This window comes from Xenia sp. Carnegie-2017, unplaced genomic scaffold (assembly GCF_021976095.1).
Source record: "Xenia sp. Carnegie-2017 unplaced genomic scaffold, XeniaSp_v1 HiC_scaffold_6, whole genome shotgun sequence".
Classification (NCBI taxonomy): domain Eukaryota; kingdom Metazoa; phylum Cnidaria; class Anthozoa; order Malacalcyonacea; family Xeniidae; genus Xenia; species Xenia sp. Carnegie-2017.
In genome coordinates this window covers 7,414,521-7,436,048 of record NW_025813526.1, presented here as the reverse complement: position 1 = coordinate 7,436,048, position 21,528 = coordinate 7,414,521, and the positions used below count along the sequence as shown (strand labels likewise).

At 33.7% G+C, this 21,528-nt stretch overlaps 1 long non-coding RNA gene across 1 annotated transcript; it reads left to right on the top strand.

Annotated features, from left to right (window-relative positions):
• The first annotated feature begins 281 nt into the window (after window positions 1-281).
• On the top strand, window positions 282-21,015 carry LOC124457889. The gene is made up of 3 exons (XR_006952858.1): window positions 282-292; window positions 14,539-14,541; window positions 20,907-21,015. It is a non-coding gene; the product is annotated as an uncharacterized LOC124457889 (long non-coding RNA).
• The last annotated feature ends 513 nt before the right edge of the window (window positions 21,016-21,528 follow it).

Below are 21,528 nucleotides of genomic sequence, written 5' to 3'. Positions count from 1 at the left end.
TATGCTTTAAGTTCTAATTTAACTAAATATTATACAAAAAATGAAACAGATAGTAAGTATGCTTTGACTTCTAATTTAAATAACTATTATACTAAAACACAAGCTGATGGTAAGTATGCTTTGACTTCTTATTTAAATAACTATTATACTAAAACACAAGCTGATGGTAAGTATGCTTTGACTTCTTATTTAAATAACTATTTTACTAAAACACAAGCTGATGGTAAGTATGCTTTGACTTCTAATTTAAATAACTATTATACACAGAATGAGATTGATAGCAGAGTAAATGGTAAAGTAGTATACCATAGCAATCAATTAAATTATAACACAAATTCTAATAGCCTACAAATTATTATCAGAATTATTTTTAATAATATTAAATCGATTGAATTTTCACTTTTATTAATAAATCCGTCTGATAACTCTAAAACAATTGAATTAGATATGATGGTAAACTAACAAATGATAATGAAAAATAGTTAATGCATTACTAGATTTATATTACGTATACTGTGTTGATGATGATTTCAACTATATTTATATTATTATTTCTAGCTTCATTGATAACTGGAAAAAATGGCTGACAGCATTTAATGGATTAACCAAAATACAAGTTTACAACTATACATAACACAAATGGCTAATGAAATTATCTACTAAATGATAAATTATCAAAAAAATTAATAAAAAAACTTAAGAATAATCAATATAAGTAACATAACTATAAAAAAGGATTAAAAAAATAAATTTTGAAAAAAAATTAAACAAACACTTTTAACAAAAATTATATAAAACATTAAATTAAAAAACATGCGCTGATATTAACATGTGCTGGTTACATTAAACAACCATTGTTAAAAAAAACATGCACTCAGACACGCGCCTGACAGATAAATTAAAAAAAAAACATATAGATTCCAAATTTTGTAAAGAGCATATGTTATGTCTGTCGTCCTTCGGACACTACGGGTGCGCTCCTAATTCACTTCGTGAATCACCCGCCGTCGCTGAGGATTCTCGGGGCTCCATCCCCTGCTCAATTTTAGCTACGCTAAAATTTGCGCTGCCGAGCCCCTCCGAAAAGATGCTTTGTTAACATTTATTTGTAGACTGCTTGTAAATTTTAAACGCACCTATATATTTCAAAAACATATAAAAATGAAGTATTTTGCCAGATGATTATCCCTGTCATTGGACAAAATAGTGCGAAATCATCCAAAATCCTTTTGGTGCATGTTATCAATTTTGCCATAGATATCTAGAGCATTCAACTTCTTTAATCTCCTGTTTAACGTGTCCTTTAGAGCCACCAAGGCTCTGGCTGCTTGTTTTAGTGACGTTTCATTATTGAAGACATTTTAAGGCGTCCTTCATGTGATTCCCACTCCAAAACCTTTGGTTGGTCTCTCGTTTATAGCATCTAGCCAGGGCTTTGCTAAATTTTAAATTAAACTTTAAATTTCAAATAAGTATTTTACGATACGGCTCTCATATTTTTATGAAAGAAAGAAAATTATATTCATCGACATACTAGTTGTTCATAATATACTATCTACTAAAAATCCAAGTTAAGAGACAATTATCTCATAGTATAATTTTATAACATAACAATGTTCTGACTGGGATCTCTTGGGTTTCTAAAGTCTTTTTTCGGATGATACATATTTAAATTTTTTTTCAGATAGGATTTACAGCTCAAATCAACTCCATTTACTCCTATGTTGCATTAGATGATATTTCTCTTGAAAATGGGGCATGTTCAAGTAAGTATCTGAGGGCTTAATGAAGATTTCTTTGTCACCTTAAAACTAAATGGACAGATGCAACAATAATTAGAAATACAATCTAATGTCTGGAGCTCGAAAACTTTTTTCGTTCACGTTATGAAATTCGTTTTAGACCCGTGTCAAAAAAACAAACTTTTGCATGAAAAGTTCCTTGAAAAAAACGTCTGTTGAAAACGAAAGACGTTATGACTAAATTGAATTGTTTACTGTGTGACAAGTGTCTCGTTTCTCGATACTGTTTTTTTAATATTAGATCAAAATTATTATTTCACGAAAATCCTTTAATTGACAAAACAGAACTTCGTGATAACAAAAGTAAACATGACACACACATATTTATGGCACACGTTCCTAACTAAAATTTATTATCCCATACTTCCCCCCTACGATCATTTCCCATGTTTCCCTATTTTCTCCATACACAACACCATGTCCACCTATTATATACCTATTTTGGGTGGGACCAATGAAGTTTATCGTCTATTTTTCTTAAAAAAAGAATGAGTAAAAAAGATAATATTAAAAACTGATAACATCTGGATGATTAAGTTCGTAATTTCGTGTAGGAGGTAATGACGTGCGCGTGATTCAAATGACCCACTAATTTAACTTAATGCTAATTTGCTAATCTTCTATTCAAAATTAAAGATTCTGTTACAATCAATTCTCAAATTATGAGAACACAGAAGAAGACTATTATTTTGGACAAAAATTGAGAATATAGAAATTGTCAGTTTAAAAAGATTTTCTCTTCCCCAACAATCACCTTACAAGTTTTCCACGTAGGTTTCCCGCATAATCTACCAACAATTAAATCTCCTTTGCTTCATAAAAGTCTCCTCTACGAGTTGTACAATTTCCGTTTTTGGAAAATTGAGAATCCTCACATTATTGAACTCAATCGTATGCTTAATTGAATCATTTCACCATAGTAATATTTAACATTTTAGGCGCAATATTATGCTACACGTGTTGCCTATCTCGTTTAGTAGGTATATTTGCTACACTGCAACAAAACGCGCTAATTAAAATTAAACTGGTTCATAAAACCATTTGTAGGGTAGTGCAATATCACCAAAAATATTTCCTACCTATTTTATTGCGCAAGTTGTGTGTTACTGTGCATGAGTTTCTATGAGCTTTTGGTCCTCGTACATAGTTACATTTGACTAACCCTTTAGGTGGGAAAGTTTTTTAAAAGTTTTTTGTTATTTCGTTTGGAAATTGTTGCAGATCAACTAGACTGCAAAAGAAACGGTTAATGCACGTGTATCAAGTAAAGCCAGACTTAACACGGGTTTTGAAAGGCTGGTTGCGTAAAATGCCAAAGAAAGTCACAAGTATAGCAGTCCGTTTTCTTCAAATGTGCACTTCCCTTCTAAACTTATTATTATTAATTTGACAATGGTTATTTCTCTTCAAGAACCTGTAATATATGATGATTGTTTGAAAGCTCAAACGAGATCTTCTTCAGAGTATGAACTTTTATATATTATATCACACTTATTGCTTATTTAATACATAGCTATACATGGTAGATAAAAATTACTGTTAGAATACTTTTTTTTAAAAAAATAGTAAGTGTTTTTGCGTTGAACAAGAAAAACATTTGATAATTTGATGAATATTTTACCGTTACTTTACACAACAGGCAATGATTTTTTACCAGTGAAAGTACTGTTGTTAAAGTCCTTCGAAACGAGCCTTGCCCAAAAAAATTATTGAAGGAACAATAAATTCATCCTAAGTGAAAATAGTGATGTAGCTGCGCCGGCTATTAAAATTTCAAGCAATTTTATGTTGGCATTGGTCAACACGACATCAGTCAAGCTTGGATTTGCGTTTATGCATTTCACACCAAATTCTTTGCATTATTTCAAATTGTTTTATCCATTGTCGGAAATTTTCGTAACTTATGATGTGAAATTGGCAAGTTAATATCCAACGTAAAAATGTTGTAGCAAAAAAAAATGCTACTTATAAAGATTTCGCGTTCTCCTGTGCTTGCACTAAATTGCTTCAAATACATTTTTTGTGAGCATGGTACAAAATCATACATTTTTAAAAAAATTGACGCCGGTAGTGGCAAAAAAAAGTTAAAGTACTTAGTATTAATGAATTTCTTTACCTATTCGAAGAGTCAACAATTTCATACGCCTAGTGCAGTGTAAATTAAAGTAAAAACAACTACTCTGTTTGTCAGCGCTTTTTGTGATCACCGTTTTTTCAGGTCACTGCTTTTTATCTGTCAAGAATGATCAATTGTACCAATTCCAATGATTTCCTTCATTAGTGAAATCAGTGTCGAAAGAAAGTATTGCATCAAATCGCGAAATGATTTGGGTTATGACGAAACCGAATGTCGAAGAAATGCTGGATCAAGTGTAGAATGCAATGGTATTGGACGAACATTTCTTGGAAAAATAAGTGGAAGCTCAAAATCTGTAAGTTCAAATTAATCTTTACGGCATTTGCCTCCCATCCAAAAATATTGTATAAGGTCTCAGAAAAATGAAAATCTATATTTTTTTATTTTTCAATTTAACATCATATGTAAATATCAATTTTAGATTTCATGGTACGAGTGAACTTTAATGGTAAAAGTATAATTTAAGGATATACAGTTAATGCAGAAATAACCATGCCCAAATAAACTGATAATTAAAAAGCTCACGATAATTTAAGTGTTCAGTTACCTTTGGTCAGTTAAGTACTTGGACACCTACAGTAGTTTATCTTAGATTACAATCATCTTTAATAATGATAATCATTTGTAAGAGGAGAAATATTACTTGGAGAATACGACGCAATTAACATTCTATTGAAACTAACACGATATTAGAATATGGCACATATCGTTTCAGCTGATGACGATGAGTTAGTTCAGGTAATTTAAAATATGCTTATTGCAGCAGTAAAATTCTGTCTATATAAATGGATTGTTATGTATTGCCGTTTTTAAATGCCTTTTTTCAAGCCCCTTTCACTTACATGCTTATTTCGGTTTTTACAAAGTAATACTTTTCACATGAATTATATACGGAAATCTAAAAAAAGATAATACAGAAATTGGTTTAATTCGATACGTTTTAAACTTTTGCCAATGATTTTTCAATAGGGTGATGACTGACGAGTCATTAACGAGACATTTAATTAATACACGTATATCCACACATTCAAAAAGCATAGAATATAGTTGTGAAAAGCATATTTTTCCATATACGGGTAAAACCGCATCTTTGACTGTTGTTACACAAAAAATACTGATTATCTGAAGTAAATGTTATTTTAGTTATTAGTTATTTATGTTTTAATTGCATTGCAGAATAACACCACTTATGATTCAAGTATATGGCAATCTAAAAATGCAGAACAAACGGTCTTTAATTCCCAATTCTGGAGTGCTAACGTTACAGAATTGTGCCTGCAAACTTATTATTGCAAAATACAATTTTACATTTCTGCACCTGGCTTTTGTAGTTTATTTTTTGGAAAGAAAATTTTGAACAGGCCAGCACAAATTTTTCTTGATTCGTTTGCATCACTTTGGCGTTATGTACCACGACCATATTTCATGTCGAGCTGCTACGAAGTCGAATTCAACGTTGGTGATTCAAATTTCATCCAGGCACGAGTTGGGATTGTGTCAGTGAACAAATCAGTTATATTTTTTAGAAATTTCGACGAGCTAAATGAAGAGCGGGCTTCAAGTACTGGCTATTCTATTCTTGGGCCATTTCCATGTCAAACTTCTGTCTTTTTCTTAATTTTTTCTATTTTATTTTTTCTTCACAATTTTTAGTACTTTAGTTTAATTAGCTAATTATAACATTTTACGAAATTTTTTCTGTTTATAACACAGAAAGAAAAAAATAAACCATTTTTTCCTTCAGATAACTTCATTTTTTTTGTTAGGATGCAATAATACAGTACCTCAAGCCATTGGTCTATGAATAAAAATACATGGAAAGAATAATATCAGCGTTCATGGAGTTGTTAGTAATGGAACGTCTCTTAACTTTGCTTCTTTCTTTGACTTTCGCGTTTATGTTCGTTCACGTTTTGTTTAGATTTATAAAAATAGCTCAGTTTGCTTTAACATTGTTACATAAAATCATTCAGTTAGTGTTTAATCACCTCAATTGCCTGAAAAATAATTTTGAACATACAAATATGATAAAACCAAAAACGTTGTGTTGAGATAGCCACAATAAATCAGTAAATAAAAGAGGCAGAACCTTAAACTGGATAGCTCCCGGATTATCATGTTAATCATACTTCAATTGAAAAGAAGTTGCTTCTTGCGTCATTTCTATTGCATGCACTTCTTGAAGTTTCATTTGAGTCTCTTATGATATGTGAGGAGCCCCATGGGGATGTTTCGCTCGAAACCTTTAAATATAATCCTCCCAGCAGCACCACTTTACATTGGTCATTTTGGCTTCTCTTCAATAATTTTAGGCTTACATTCCTTTTACTTGTGGATCATGAGTCGTTGATATGAAAAAATGCAATGAGGAATGGTGTATGTTGAAGTGAAAGAATAAAAACAAAAATTACGATAAGATAGGCAAGTGTGCAAGAAAATCTGCTCCAAGTGTGGCGCAAGAGGGGAAAAAGGGGCTGCAACATCCCCTCGGGAAATCCTAGAAAAAATAATAGTATATCTAATAACTAATGGAACCTCGTCTTACTTGGATTACAGCTTTGTATAAGTTAAAGAAGACGTTCAATATGTTTATAAAGCTTTGATGAAGATAATTATTATTTGATTATTACTATTCAACGATACAAGAAAATCCATGGTAATCTTTTTACTTACTCTACATCTTTGTTCTAGCCAATCATATGTATATCACTGGATTGCATGCATGACTAGCACGGCTGATGGTGCAACGGTGATTGGTGGCTGGGACGTCGCAAATACCTTGATTTTGGGGGTGTCATAAATATTTACCTGAAGATTTTTTTAAATTTACCTGAAATTTTTCGGTTTTACAGATATGCATTTGGCCGAATTAGCGAAACAGTGACTTCAGAATTTTCAATTTTAAAAAAAATGAATGAACAGGTTCAAAATATTTTATTCCATAAGAATTTTATTCTACAAAAAGAAGGAAGGTACAAACCTTTCTAAGCATGCCCCTAACCTAGTGTAATAAGTAACTCTTTAGGTTCCTGTCCTTAAAATAGTAATTACATTTACATTTCCCTAATTGTTTGGTGCCACCACCCACAAAGGCACTCTACGGTTCTGCAGAACAGCCCATTTCTTCGCCTGTTAGTGCACGTCAATTGTGCTGGTTATATCCTTCTCAGCAGCAAGAATCTTACAGTCATATAATCGCTCCCCTGACATTTTAATGCGTAGATAATTTAACCTTACTCATAGCAAGTCGAAATAATGCAAAGTTTTGTTTACTTTATGTCTACTTCCAACAAAGTTCAAAATCAATGCCTTCGGCAGAGTGTATAATATAACAACTGTCAGGTTTTCAAACAGGTATTGTAACAATTGTTTCTTTGCTAATTTATATTAATGGTTGACTTTAATTGTTATAATTTTTACTGGCATCAAACATAAAACCACTTTTTCCTATTACATACCAGTAATTTAAGACTGGCCGCCAACGAAGCAGTTTAAAAATGGAATTGTCTAAATGATTGTTTAGCGAAATTTACATTAGTAGCGTAATAATTTACAACACGAGTTTCACCTGATATTTACATGAGTTTTGTTTTAATTTTTTCTAATTTTTGTTTTAATTTTTGAATGCGGGTGTGTTGCACTCCCACTCCCACTCCCACTCCCACTCACTCCACTCCCACTCCCTACCTCCACCCCTCGGTAGTGACATAGCTCAGTGGGGGTGGGGGGTGGGAGTGGGAGTGGGAGTGTAAACATAGCTCAAGAGCTGAAAAGGATGAAAGTAAAGCAGACCCTTGGGTAGGGTATCAAATCTTTTTAGAAAAGATGACTGAGGAAGATCGTTGTTTCAATTTTGCAGCTTGGGCAAACGAAACAATTACTCGCGAGTATGTCTGGAATGGAATATGTGAAGCCTTTAAGTTTCTAAAGAACTGGCAACTTCAAACTATCATAAGACATATTTTGACAAACTGTTTAGTGTTACTTGGGTAGAACTAAAGTTAATGTACACGGAGACAAAACTTCCTCCTTTTTTTCAACATCTCTTTGACAATGCTGATTGTAGTTGTAAACTGAAATACAAATCAACTATGTATTTGCTTTGACAAAAAAATATAATATAAATTTCAATGTTATTGCATTTTGACTTCAGTTGTTTCAAGACCATGTTAATGTGAAAAGTTACTGGTTATCGTGCAAAATTTACCGCACGTTGTGAATTAAAATGGTAATTGGAAGTAGGATTGTATTCAATTAAATATCCTCATACATGGTACACGTTGAAAAAAGGTTTTATACAAATAGATACTTACAAAACAGGTCTGCCTACTCCGGTATTTGTCAACTATGGCTTTTGTAAAAAGGCTTCGACCAAGTGAAAGCAGTTAATGAGATTCTTGACAAAGAAGTAAAAGGCAATATTCAATTGAGCTTTGACCACCGACCAGAAAAAATTAAAATCCATGTAAAATAGGGTTGCAAAGTATTAATTAAACGACAAATGTTGATCTTACTCGACTTTGGAGGAAAAGAAGTAGAGATATCGAAAACAACCGAAAGCCCTTATGCTTCTGATTTGCACGTATCCGTCATGATATAGTATATTGCAACATGGTACAACCGCAAGTTGTTGGAGACGTCAATGTAAAATTACTAAAGGCAATTAATATGCAAGGAAAATATTGAGGTATTGTCATATTGAGGAAATCCCATCTCATTTGAACGAGGGAAGTCGATAGTGACACTTCATTTCAGAACACAAGCTTCATCTTATTTAACATAAGAAAAAGTATCGAAAAACCGTTATGTTCAATATTGTCTCAATCAGCAAAAAGATACAGATCGCAACCTGTTATTAGGGGAGAATACTGGCAAAAAGGTTATGGTCAAATGGGTTGTGACCTTGGTGGTTTATTTCGTTGATTGGCTCGAGCTGCAATAACTTTGGCAAAATATGGCGCAAAATCTCTAGGTAAAATTGTCCTCGATAAAGGTGCAAACGTTTTGGGCAATGTAATCTCAGGAAAAAGTTTTAAAAAGGTTGGAAAGTCTGGTGTTAATCGAGCATCAAAAGAAACAGGGAAGAAAATCTGTAAGACGTATGCAACAGTTTGCTCAAACAGGAAGAGGAAATCCCCTGACGAAACAGCAAAAAAATAACTAAAAAGAGAAAAGTATCGTCTTCTCATGTCATTTACCGTTCAGTTAAGAGACATAAAGCTGCTAAAGAAGCAGAAGATATTTTCGGTTAAATATGGAGCTCCTTCATACAAAATCAGCAGAATGTACCAAAAATACCCCCAACGTAAACCAGTTTGGAAAAGGGGCGATGGACAGACCATTCACCTAGACAGTCTAGTGTATCTGAAAGCGGTCCGATTACTTTTTTTTAGCGCCAGGTACAGACGATTATGTTGACTTGTTTAACACAATATTGATGGTCAGAGAAAAAGTAACGAAGGCCGACGGTGGAAATCTCGACGATGGCGATAATGTTGGACCGGTGAACAATTTCTTGCATAGTTTGTTTAAGCAAGTTAATGTGTTTTTGAATGGTAAGTTAGTAACCCAATCGAAAGGAACTTATCTTTATCGTGCATATATCAATACACTTTCGAATTATGGTCCATCATCTAAACAATCCCAGCTGACATCTGCGTTGTTTTACAAAGACGAAGCTTCAAAAATGGAAGTTGCTGACCCAACAAACGCCAGTCCAAACAAAGGCTTGAAAACACGAAGTAAGTTTACTGCGGGAAGCGCAATTGTCGAAGTGGGAGGCACCATATTTTGTAATGTTTTCTTCGGTGAACGCCTCCTGCTTAGCTTTGTTGATTTGAAAGAGGTAGTGAACCGTACTGGTGACGAGTTCGCTCTAATGGCAACGGAGAACGATGCAGCCTTTGAAGTGAAACTGGTGGATTTTTATAAAAAGTTCGCAAAGTAAAAGTGAATCCTAGTAAAGCTATGTCTCGCGAAGTTCCACTGAAAAAAAGCACATCCGTTTAACCTGTAACGCGTGTGGACTGCAAAAGTTTCATTATTCCATCAGGAATCCCATCGTTGCAAAAGATAATCTTTTGAACGGTTTGGTGCCGAAATCACTTGAGTTGGTCTTGTTGCATGCGCTGCATTGAAGTGTGCCTATAAAATGAACCTATTAAATTTCCAGCATTTCAACGTTTCTTCCTTAGGCATTTCAGTAAACGGCAGATCCCTACCATCGAAGTCTTTCAAGCTGTCGTTTGGTAACAATCCTGGGTACATAGAAGCATTTCTATCACAATTCACGTTTCAGGCATCAAATCAAAAACGTCTACATATATCAGACGAAAAATCTACACATATCACGTGTCAAATCAAAATTGTACAAAGCAAAGGGTTCTGCACAAATCTACACATATCAGGTGTCACAAATCAACCTACACAAATGTACACATATCAGGCGTCAAATCAATACAGTACAAAGGGCTTTGCTTTGAGCTGTTTTGATTTGACGTTTGATATGTGCAGTACGAGAGAAAATTTTAATACAGTGCAAAAAGGAAATCTTGCCAATGACATACAATTCTCAACAGCACCAACTAATGCCGTTAGTCTTGTCTGCTATGAGATTTTGAAAATATAACCCACATCGACTCTAAAAGAAATTTTGTCTATGACTATATTGGTTAAATTGACACCTCACAAATATCATCTACTTTGAGATCGGGTCCTGTTACAAGCAAGAAAATTCTTGGTGTTTTTCCAGCCAATCGTTTACCTAAGGTAATCAAAAGCTGTCCTATTGGGCTTATAGCAAAAACCAATATCAGTGGAAAACCTGCAAGTCATTGGGCTACATTTTCCTTTCGTCTGAACGAAGAACCGAATTCTTCGACAGCTACGGACATATCGTAAATAGCTTTCAGAGATATATCATAAATTCTTTAGAGACTATTTAAAACATTATGATTGGGATTTTAATACACGCAAATTTCACAGTATTTGGAACGATATATGTGGACAATATTGTATATTTTATCAGAGCAAAAGAGTGCGAGGCCATAAGATGAGTAGAATTGTAGGCATGTTTGATGATAATACTGTTGAGAACGATAAGAATGTATCAAATTTTGTAAACAAACATTTTAAAAATAGAAACTTGTGTAATCTCGAACGATGGAAATAAGTCAAGTACAAACTTATGTGTAAAAGAATGAAGTGTTTAATTATCAATAATAAAGTTCTTTGTGTAACTTAATTGCTTGCGTTTGTATTTACATATTCTAACTGACAACAATCAGGAAATTGATATCAACTGCGATATTTATTTAAACAAAAAATCCTTTACAAAACATATTAATAGCTTAACCAACTTAATTAAGTATTCTTGTGTGTAGTGGAAGCTTTGGGCGTTGTCAATTTCACTTTTAATGAACTAGGATAAACTTTTTCGTTTTCTTCACGTGGTGAAGTTTCCATTTGAGCTTCCTTCCATCTCATATCGTTCCTATTCAAATCTAGAGGAATGTTTATTTTTGATAAAGCACGAAAGAATTCTTTAGACCCTTGAGGATTGAAATTTTTCTTTCCTCTCACAGCATCACTAATTAGATCTGTTATGTTTGATTGCGAAATGATGACTCCCCAATTTGACTTGTCTAGAACCGTCCCCAGACATTATACTCGGGGGTGTTCTAAGACGCTTCAATATTGCTTTCGCTTGCTCACGCATAGTTTGTGGCACACTTTGTACAAGAACAGAGTCAGCTAATATCTGCATTTTATTGTCGCTTATTGAGCTTTTCCATTCCCGTAAACAGTGTCTACCACGTGTGCCATGGGTATCTGAATATCTTTCTGTTGCTTCAATTTAAGGAATTGTTCAAAGTTTGCGTTAAAAGGTTTTTGTCTTTGATCGTCACTCACGCCGTCTTGTTAAAGAAAATTGTGAGAGCCGCAAATCTATATTTATCATATTCATCATGATCGGACTAGTTTCAATTTTTTTTGCTTTTCTTATCTGTTAAATACATGTTCAGGAACAAGAATCATACGTTTGACATGTATCATTTTGTGAACAAACTTCCCAATACACTTCCTGCCTTCTGATTCAAAAGTTTTTTCTTCATTGCTCGTGAGATTTTTTTGTTGGCTAGCACTCCCACGTTTTTTTTGCACCTTGACGACAGTCACATTGAATAGCAGATACTTGGACAGTTCCTTCTAAAAAATTGATAGCACATTCACATATGCACACAATAACGTTAGAGGGTCCAATTATCACCTTTCGAACATTTGGTTTAGATTTAGCTGGAACTTGCAGGTAAGGAATATAGTTCTTCATTCGCTTCGACATGATGCGTTTCTGAGTGTTTCTGTCGATGCTTATCGCATTTGTACATACGCAATGTGCTATTCATGAGGCAAAATGCTTGTTCTGACACGCAAATTGTCAGAGGTTAATTGATGTAAATCTAGCATGAGATAAACGTATGTGCGACTCGTAGCGTCTTGAAACGAGTCCAAAAGGTAGTTGACATTTTAAGGTACATTTGACGGGCCAAAATCGAAATACCTAGAGAATCGCTCAGGTTTTTGAAAATGATAATATAATGAGAGTTAAGGCTTATCGTTCTTGATTTTTTACCCGGATGGAGTAAATGTTGCGTTAAATACATGACAGATATCCCGCCATGATGTGACTCACGGGTGAATAAGTCAGTCATTCGTTGATCATTAGAACATTCTGATATAATTCATCTACAACGACTAAAGCGTTTTGACATCTTTCCAAAATATCGGTCAAGTTTTCAGGAAACCCTTTAAGCAAAATTACATTCGGTATCCTTTTAAGCATTTTGCCAAATTGCAAGGTTCGCCGTAGCAGTAAATGACTTTACATGTAACTGGGTTAAATAGCTCATTTAAATTAAAAAGCATTGACCTAACGAGATGGCTCTTACCAGATTAGCTTCACTTACGAAATTATCAATAGGAATTCCTATTAAAGCTTTCTACAGGATCCTAATGGAAATTGGCCCATGAGCCTAAGGGAATAATCTATAGGATGCTGTAAGAACCTATGCGAATTGAAATAAGAATTTCTACAAGAATTCCTATAAGAATTCTTACAAAGTAATCCTTTTGGAAATCCTACAAGTTTTCCCATACAAGTTATTGCTATAAGAATTCCTACCAGATCTCCAAAAACCTATTAAAACTTCATATAGGATCCTATTGGAAATTGGCCCATGGTGGCGAAATCAAAAATCAATTCCTCTTCAATCACGTGCTGTTGCTGTTCGTAATGGTTCTGAAAACTCATTATCTAATGGCTAAATTTTGACATGTATTGTTGCTCTGCTTTGAGGAGTTTAATCAATGTCAGCTCGTAAAGCTGTTGTTTAAATTCTGGTAAAGAATTCAAGCATCTGCAGCCTTTGATTCAAGAGATGACATTATCATTGTCGTTTACACAACCACCACTCCATGCCACAATGCTCCTTTTAATTCATGCATTAGATATCTGAAGAATCCAGCATAGTTGTAATTTTGGAAAAAAAATAAATAGCATTTCCTATATATTTCGATTGCTATATAGGTTTTTCCAATAACATTTCCAGAAGATTTCATATAAGAATTTGAATATTCATATAGGTTTTTTTTCCACTATTTTCTTAAAGGATTTCCAGTCAGAATAGCAAAACAAATCCAATTACGGATTGTTATAGGATTTCCTACGGGAATTTCAATATTCCAATTGGCTTTAAAATTGCCGCCATTTTCTTAATATATTTCCTATCGGAATCGGAATGAAAATGAATTGACTCTGCCTTCCTATAGGATTTCCTACAGGAATTTAAATATTCCTATAGGCTTTAAAATTGCCGCCATTTTCTTAATATATTTCCTATCGGAATCGGAATGAAAATGAATTGACTCTGCCTTCCTATAGGATTTCCTACAGGAATTTAAATATTCCTATAGGCTTTAAAATTGCCGCCATTTTCTTAATATATATCGTATCGGAATCGGAACGAAAATTAATTGAATCTGCCTTCCTATACGATTTCCTACAGGAATTTAAATATTCCTATAGGCTTTAAAATTGCCGCCATTTTCTTAATATATTTCTTATCGGAATCGGAATAAAAATGAATTCACTCTGCCTTCCTATACGATTTCCTATAAGAATCTTATATTCCTATTGGAATACTAACAACATCCTATTAATAATTTTCGTAAGGGACATTTCCTCCGCAAATATAAAAGTTAGCTGGTGTTTTAAAACGCACGTCCATTGTCTTGCAAATGAAACGGAATTGTTTTACAACAGATTATATACCATCTTGCATGTATCAATTAAGGATGCTCTATAAACAAGTGAAATACTTAATTAACAAGAAGCTGATTGGATGTTCAAGAATTATGAGCAGTCAAAAACTCCACAACTTTTTATTTGCACAAATAATGTTAGAAACCTTGGATTGTGTCTCAGTCCTCAGAGGAAATGCAAAATTGAACGTACTTCGTTTATCCTGCAAATGCAAAAGAATGGTCCACCACCTCAAAGATTGAATTGCAAAAAATATTAGACAGTTGGAAAATGATGAGGGTGTAAATATTCATCATTGTTATAAATTGAGCATTGAAAATATGATGGACATGAATTAACTACTTTGTAAATGTATGTTTGAAAATATTAATACGATGTCAATATGCATTAAATTAATAATTATTTTTAAACCTTCGACAAAAAGAAACGTGATTTTCATCTTCAGACATTTCAATGTCGTTTATAAATGTTTTATCATTTTCTTACTCAGATTGAAAATCCATATCTTCCTCGTTGTGAAATTCCAATAAACTTATATCGCTTGCGTTTTCTTCATTCAAAAATCATGTCATCGTCATCGTCATCCTTAACAACATCATTATACACCAAAACGTCTTCTATTTCTTCATCACTAGATGTCTAGTCGTTAGCTTTGTCATCAACACAGCTATGATTTACTCTACACCTTAGTGCAGTGTGCTGTAACATTGTATAAAGCATTGAATCAGAAAGGCGTATAATGTGCTTTACAGACGGACAAGCAGAGTTAGACACTGGTGAGCAATAATATCCGAATGGTATTGTGTCTTCCTCAGAGTTGACAATTATTCTTTTGTTGTAGACGATTTGATACTGCTTTACTTCTTTCTTGTTGACCAGCCAACTGGTCGCTTTTTCTCGTGTTATTTTACTATTATTTGCAACATCTATTTTGTTTTTTAAATTTTCGACATATGAACGTGCATAGTTACGTATTATTTGTAGAGTAGAATCAAAATTAGGAATTTGGCTATTTTTAAAATTCAAAATAAAACCTTGTATCTAACAATGTCTTTTCCATTATTTACAACGTACGTATAATTTTTTGGACCCACGCATGCAAATGTTGTAACGTAACTACCTACCCCATGTTCTTGAGTGATTTCGTTTTTTAAGTTACCCAGGTAATCCCCTTGGAGTGGCCTTGGATCCCGGGCTTATTTACATATATACAGCTATGGTATCTACGTATAGAAGATTATGCTGCAACAGACCCATCACATTGTAAACTTGTAACATAGCCCATGCAATTGTGAAAATTCCTATGAAGATATTTGTTAGTTTATTTTATACTTCGAACTCATGCTTTTTCCTAAAGACAGTTTCGACTAAATCATCATTCAAGATGCAAAGATTGGGCATTTCAATGTCGGCCCCGTTCAAACGTCTGTAGAAATATAGCGGATCATTAATGAATTCTGTATTTAGTCAATTGTATTTTTGACAAAATTTACTCCTCAAGTTGTTAAGACATAGCTTAGCCAATGCTCTTAAACCTGGAATGTAGTATATTTTATCATGCCTTAACAGTATTCCTTCGTTTTTATAATAGTCGCCACGCATTTCTGTCTGTCCTCGGGATTTTGTAAACGACTTGGAAATCCTGAACTCTCTTGCATTATACGGAAAAAACTATTCACATAATCTGAAAACAAATCTGAACTTGTGTTTTCAAAGTGCCAAATTTTAAAAATTTCAATAATCTTTTATCTTTTTTCAATAGCTTTCATCACTTCAACTGTGGTAAAAGTACACCAAAAAGGTACTCTCATTTTCCTAGTGAGTACACACTGAAGAGTCTCGTATAACACGCTGTTTACATAAAAGAAAAAGAGTTTATCCTTTATTCGTGAAGGTAGAATTGGAAGATACAAATTTCTGGGTGCTAAAGCCTTGCATTGTGTTAGTCCGAAATAAGTCGAAATTGTTTCAAAATTCTCTCGAATAATTGTTGGACGACTTATAGGATAAACGTTTGTTTTGTTAACGTAGGGATACAACGATGCAAAATCAACATATTCAATTTTTCATCTTGTTAGGCATCCATAAAAAGCTGAAACCCATTGACTCCGCCACCGAAAAACGCATCATGTAGTCCAAGATTCGTCATAATGTCATTTGTATCCAAAAAAATGTTTCATTTCGTTCGCTTCCTTAAGGTTGCAATAGTCATTTTCGCAAATTGTCTTAACCTCGTAGCCCAATTGCAAAAGTCAACTTATTCGTCTAATTGTTTCATCAAATACGTCAGCCACCTGTTTCTCATTAAAAAGGGATGATCATTTCTTAAATCGTAACAAGATGGGCATGCATGATAGAGACAGCCATTAAAAGAAAATATAGTGTTTGTTTCTTCACAAAAGCAGCCGACATAGTACACTTTACTTAATTCCGAATCGTTAATTTTTTAGATATCATTGACATTGTGTTTTGCAGTTTCATTGAGATCTGTATTTTGCAGTTTCAAATTCAAGCCACCCGATGGCGCTTTGAGAGAAGGGTTTTTAAATTTCGACATATATGTTTCGGTACGTTCCGATTGTGTTTGGTTAAAGATATTTTTACCGAAAAATGCTAGAGTCGTGGCAACGTCGCAGAGCATAACCCCAATTTTGAGTAAGTTGAATTGGAATTATATTTCAGTGAAGACTGTAAGTTATGGGCTATATGCACGCCAAGCTGTGGACATAAAGTGCACCTCTCTGATATGGAGGAGAGGCTTGTTGAGGGCTCGCCTTTCAAGTGCCCTATTTGCTTGAAAGTCAAATAATTAAGATGCTTGGTAAATGTTCTAAATTTTTTTTATGTTATGTCTATGCTTTATATTCTAGTTGCTTTGACAAAGAAGTCGACAGATTTCTAGAAGATTTTTTTAGTATGTATTTTTATAATTCTTTATCTTTTGAAGATTGATAGAGTGGATTAGTCAGCGAGATAGATTTCATTTTATTTCAGTATAGTCGTTGCTAGTTTCTTTAAGAAAAATGTTTTATTCAATAAAATTTATTTAAGAATATCAACTTCTAATATTTTAATTTTTTTTTTTTCTGTGAAAAATATTTTTCTCTGATCATTACAAGTTTACTTGATAAGTTCTAGCCCATTTACTATGTGAATCATGTGTTGTAAGCTATCAAAGAGGGATTTCATGACTTCTTCCTCATCAATTTCTGATACTGCATCATCAAAGCATATCGATACCCTTTCCTCGTTTGGCATCATCAAACATTCATGTCGTTATTGACATGAGTGATCAAAACCACAGCCCTGAGTCTTTTTCCACAAGTTATATATTTTAAAACCAATTTCAGTAGCATAGCCCTTTAACAATATATTTTTTATATTGCTTTGGTTTCCATCTAAAACATTTAATGCCATTTTCGTTTCAGTTAGACGGAAATTACCAAAAAACTTTAACTCAATAAAATTGCAAGGTGTTCTTCTTTTTTATATTCGCAAAGGGAACAGGAAAACGGATCTAATATTGCTTTAATAATAGGAAACAATTGACAATTTTAATTCTGTTTTATCGTGTTTCAATTAATAATATCATCCAGTAGCAAATTGCATGTTTTTGCAATTTAACTCTCGAATTACTTACAGAAATTGGTTTTGTTGTTCAAATGCATGCTCTTCAAATAAGGAATCAGTCGCAATGTAACGTTGTCTCAGCCGGTTTGAAATGTTGTTTGGTTTCAATTCACTGAAGCTCTAGATTAAAATATCATATAATCAGGTAGCTTTTTTGTTATATATGTTTGAACCATTGATTGGAACTTACACTGGAACCTGGCTTGATATTGCCAATCGCAAGGCATTCCCGCCAGTAAATATTAATTTGAACTTTGAACATGGAGAATTTAACATAAAGCACATATCATTACCAACAAAATGATAACTTTCTTCATCATTGTTATAGCCTCAGTTAAGTTGTTTTCCTTTGAAAGTAACAGGGCTTTAAAAATACACATTTAAAGGAAGTGATTGTGACTACCGTACGATTTACCGCTTTGTACAGAACAAAAAACAATTGGAAGGCGTTTTATGACGTTCACAAAGAATACCTTAAATTAGCGTTCCAGGAAGAAGACATAGATATGGCAAGTTGTAGCTACAAAGAACAGATGGCAAAATAGGTGCATCTATATGAAATGATCAGATTATGGCAAAGGAAAGCAGTGACGACGAGAAGATGTTAGTTGTCCTTCATTAATAACAAGTAGAAGCTCAGCAAGTAAATTAAGAAGCCACAGCTCAAGTCTTCAGGAGTGTCCAGAAGTAAGGAAAAGTTAGCCGTTGCACAGCTGAAGAAAAATCAGTTAACAAAACAACATGAACCTCAAAGGAAAATAGCAGACTAAAAATTTGAAATAGAGGCTATAGAATCTCAAATGGAAGAAGAGCGAGCGTCGGCAAGTCTTAACGCTGGCTGCGAAGAAGCCGATATCGAACTCGAATAACACGGCGACGAAAGCACAATGGTAACGGTGTCAAAACTATGAAAAAACTAGTCAATAATTGCAAAGTCTTGGGTTCTACAAAGTTTGCAAGTGCAAACAGCAAGCATTCCTTCGCAGCAAAGGAAGGTAGGGAATTTGGGAAATATCGTTGAAATTGATCAATCCGAACTCCCAAAACAAACACTCGCAGGAACCGGCTTTAAGATAAACTGCCTTTTTCTATTGCAGTGGCCTAACTGAAGTCTAGTGTTTCATTCAAGAAAAGTGTTTTGTCTGGATTACACTTCATTTTTTCGATTATTCATTACAGTTAGCAAGTTACGATCATGGATTATAGTAGGAGATTATTCTAAGTTTATTTCAGAGCTTTGGGAAGGAGGTCGCACAACAGGTATTGGATGACAATTACTCATTGTAATTAAAAAACATGGCTGAAACCCTATGCTTTAGATTACCAAAGTTGGTGAACAGTCTTTTTATGGTAACAAACTGTTTTCTGTTTTTATAGTGGCACAATACTTACACATTTTTGGATAGTCATATCGGGGCGTTCATTGTGGCTTCATTATTTGGTTTCATTATAGAGATACAACGTTCCCACGATCATGATGTGCTTTTAAATCCATCAACGAACACTAAAAAAAAGAACACTAGATATTCATGATGCACATAGAATGCATTTCTCATGTCCTTAAATTCTTAATACAATGCAATAGAAAGAGAAGTTTTAAGCGACTCAGTATTGGTGACAGTTTCTGCAAATTTACTGTTTTGTATTTGCCGTTATTTACCAATTTTCATGTTAAGATAACATTCAATTCATCATAGATATTATGTGAATGCCACATTTTAAACAGTGACTCAGAAAATAACAATTTTGCTTGAATGCCGTGTTAAGTATTAAGAAAGCTATTTACTCAACTTCATAATAGAAAAATATTTCAGAATTTACTTCATTAATTGCCTTTCATACCGTTTTAATTACATTTTATTTCCTCAACATATAATTTAGATTGATAAAGTGTCTTTCTCTATTGCAATGACTTATCTTAAGTCTAGTCTTTCTTTCAAGAAGTGTGTTTTGTCTGGATTACACTTCATTTTGGAATTATTCTTTACTGTTTGCAAGTTACGAGCATGGATTTTTGTTGGATTCTACTATAAAATGACTTCAGAGGTTTGCTAAGGACATCGCACAACAGGTATTGGACCATAACTATTTTTTGTAATTAGTAAAACATGGCTTAAACCCTATGCTCTAAATTACCGAAGTTGATGAACAGTATTTATATGGTAATAAATTGTTTTGGATTTTTCTAGTGGCACAATGTGTACAAATTTTTGGATAATCATATCGAGGCCCTCATAAGGGCTTTATTATTTGGTTTCATTATAGATATACAACGTTCTCGGGATAATGACGTTCTTTTAAATACATCAATGAACGTTAAAGGACATTGGCAACGAAAATTTTTATGGCATATTTTTGAACCTTTGTGATGTCTAACAACTAAAATAGCAAAATTTTTTCTCAAAAATATTTTGTGGCTGAGATATTTGCAGCAAAAGTTTTATAAATTGCCCCATCTTGGATAAAATTTTGATAAAATTATCTCGAGTGGTAGTGACGTCATTGGCTGGTGAGCAGTCGAAACAACAATACAATATACTTTGTGATTGACTGTGTTACAACACATTTAAAGCATATTTTAAGGATTTTTTTGCTGTAATGGATGGCATACACAAAAATCAACCGGGTGAGGTTCTGCCCTATCAATATGAACCTGAAGTGAAGGCCGAAACTAGTGAAGAAAGCGGTTCCGAACAGGAGAGTGAGCAGAGCATTTGTCCTCGTCGGAGGATGAAATACATGCTGAATTTGAGAAAACAAATGCTTGGCGCCTTCAAAATCTTAGTTAGTGTAAGTGTGGACATTTTACTTTGTCAAAAATGGCAATCGAGTGTTTTTGTTGCCACGAAAAAGCGCTTGAATACGATGAGTATGGGGCTTTGCTGGGCCAAACAGAAACTCAAGGAGTAAATTGCTTGACAACACACCAAGAATTTAGGGACAATATGCTCTCAGAAAGTGTGTTAAAGATAGACGTGTGTCGGCATCTTGTTATCACGAAAGACCGTAAATTTAGTGTCTTACACAGACGCTCTTTGATGTTCTTTGTTATTATCTGCAATTGCGATGCCATATCATTGTCGAAGGTTTGTCACAAACTGCGCAAAAGCAAAATGCATGAGTGATCCACCCAAAACTTGTATTATTCATAAGTTTTAAAGTTAATTTAAAAGTGTACTTGTACATTGTGCACGCAAACACGCACGTAAAACGTTAGGGATAAGCGGCTGAGAGCTTATCACCTATATAAAACTACATAATCTTTCAAAGATTCTTATGTATACAAATAATAAATTAAACGTATAACTCTTTAGTTGGTCACAGGTTTGTAATATGAGAAAATGAAATATTTCTATTGCACGAAATGTGCAGTGTATAAAACGCGCTTGTTGTTGTCTGGGCTTACACTTGGTAAGTCGGCAAAGCCTAGCTGTAAGATCTGCTAAAATAAACGTTTCTACGTCTTATAACGACTAAATATTGGAAAAGTATATAAGCGTGATAAACTACACAACTTTTGTTGATCTTAACAACCGCCGACTGTTGTTTTTGTTTTAAAATTCCAGTAAACTAATGTGCTATATTTTATTACAATACTATTATTTTATGTTGTGTCATTCAGTTGATACCAGCCAATG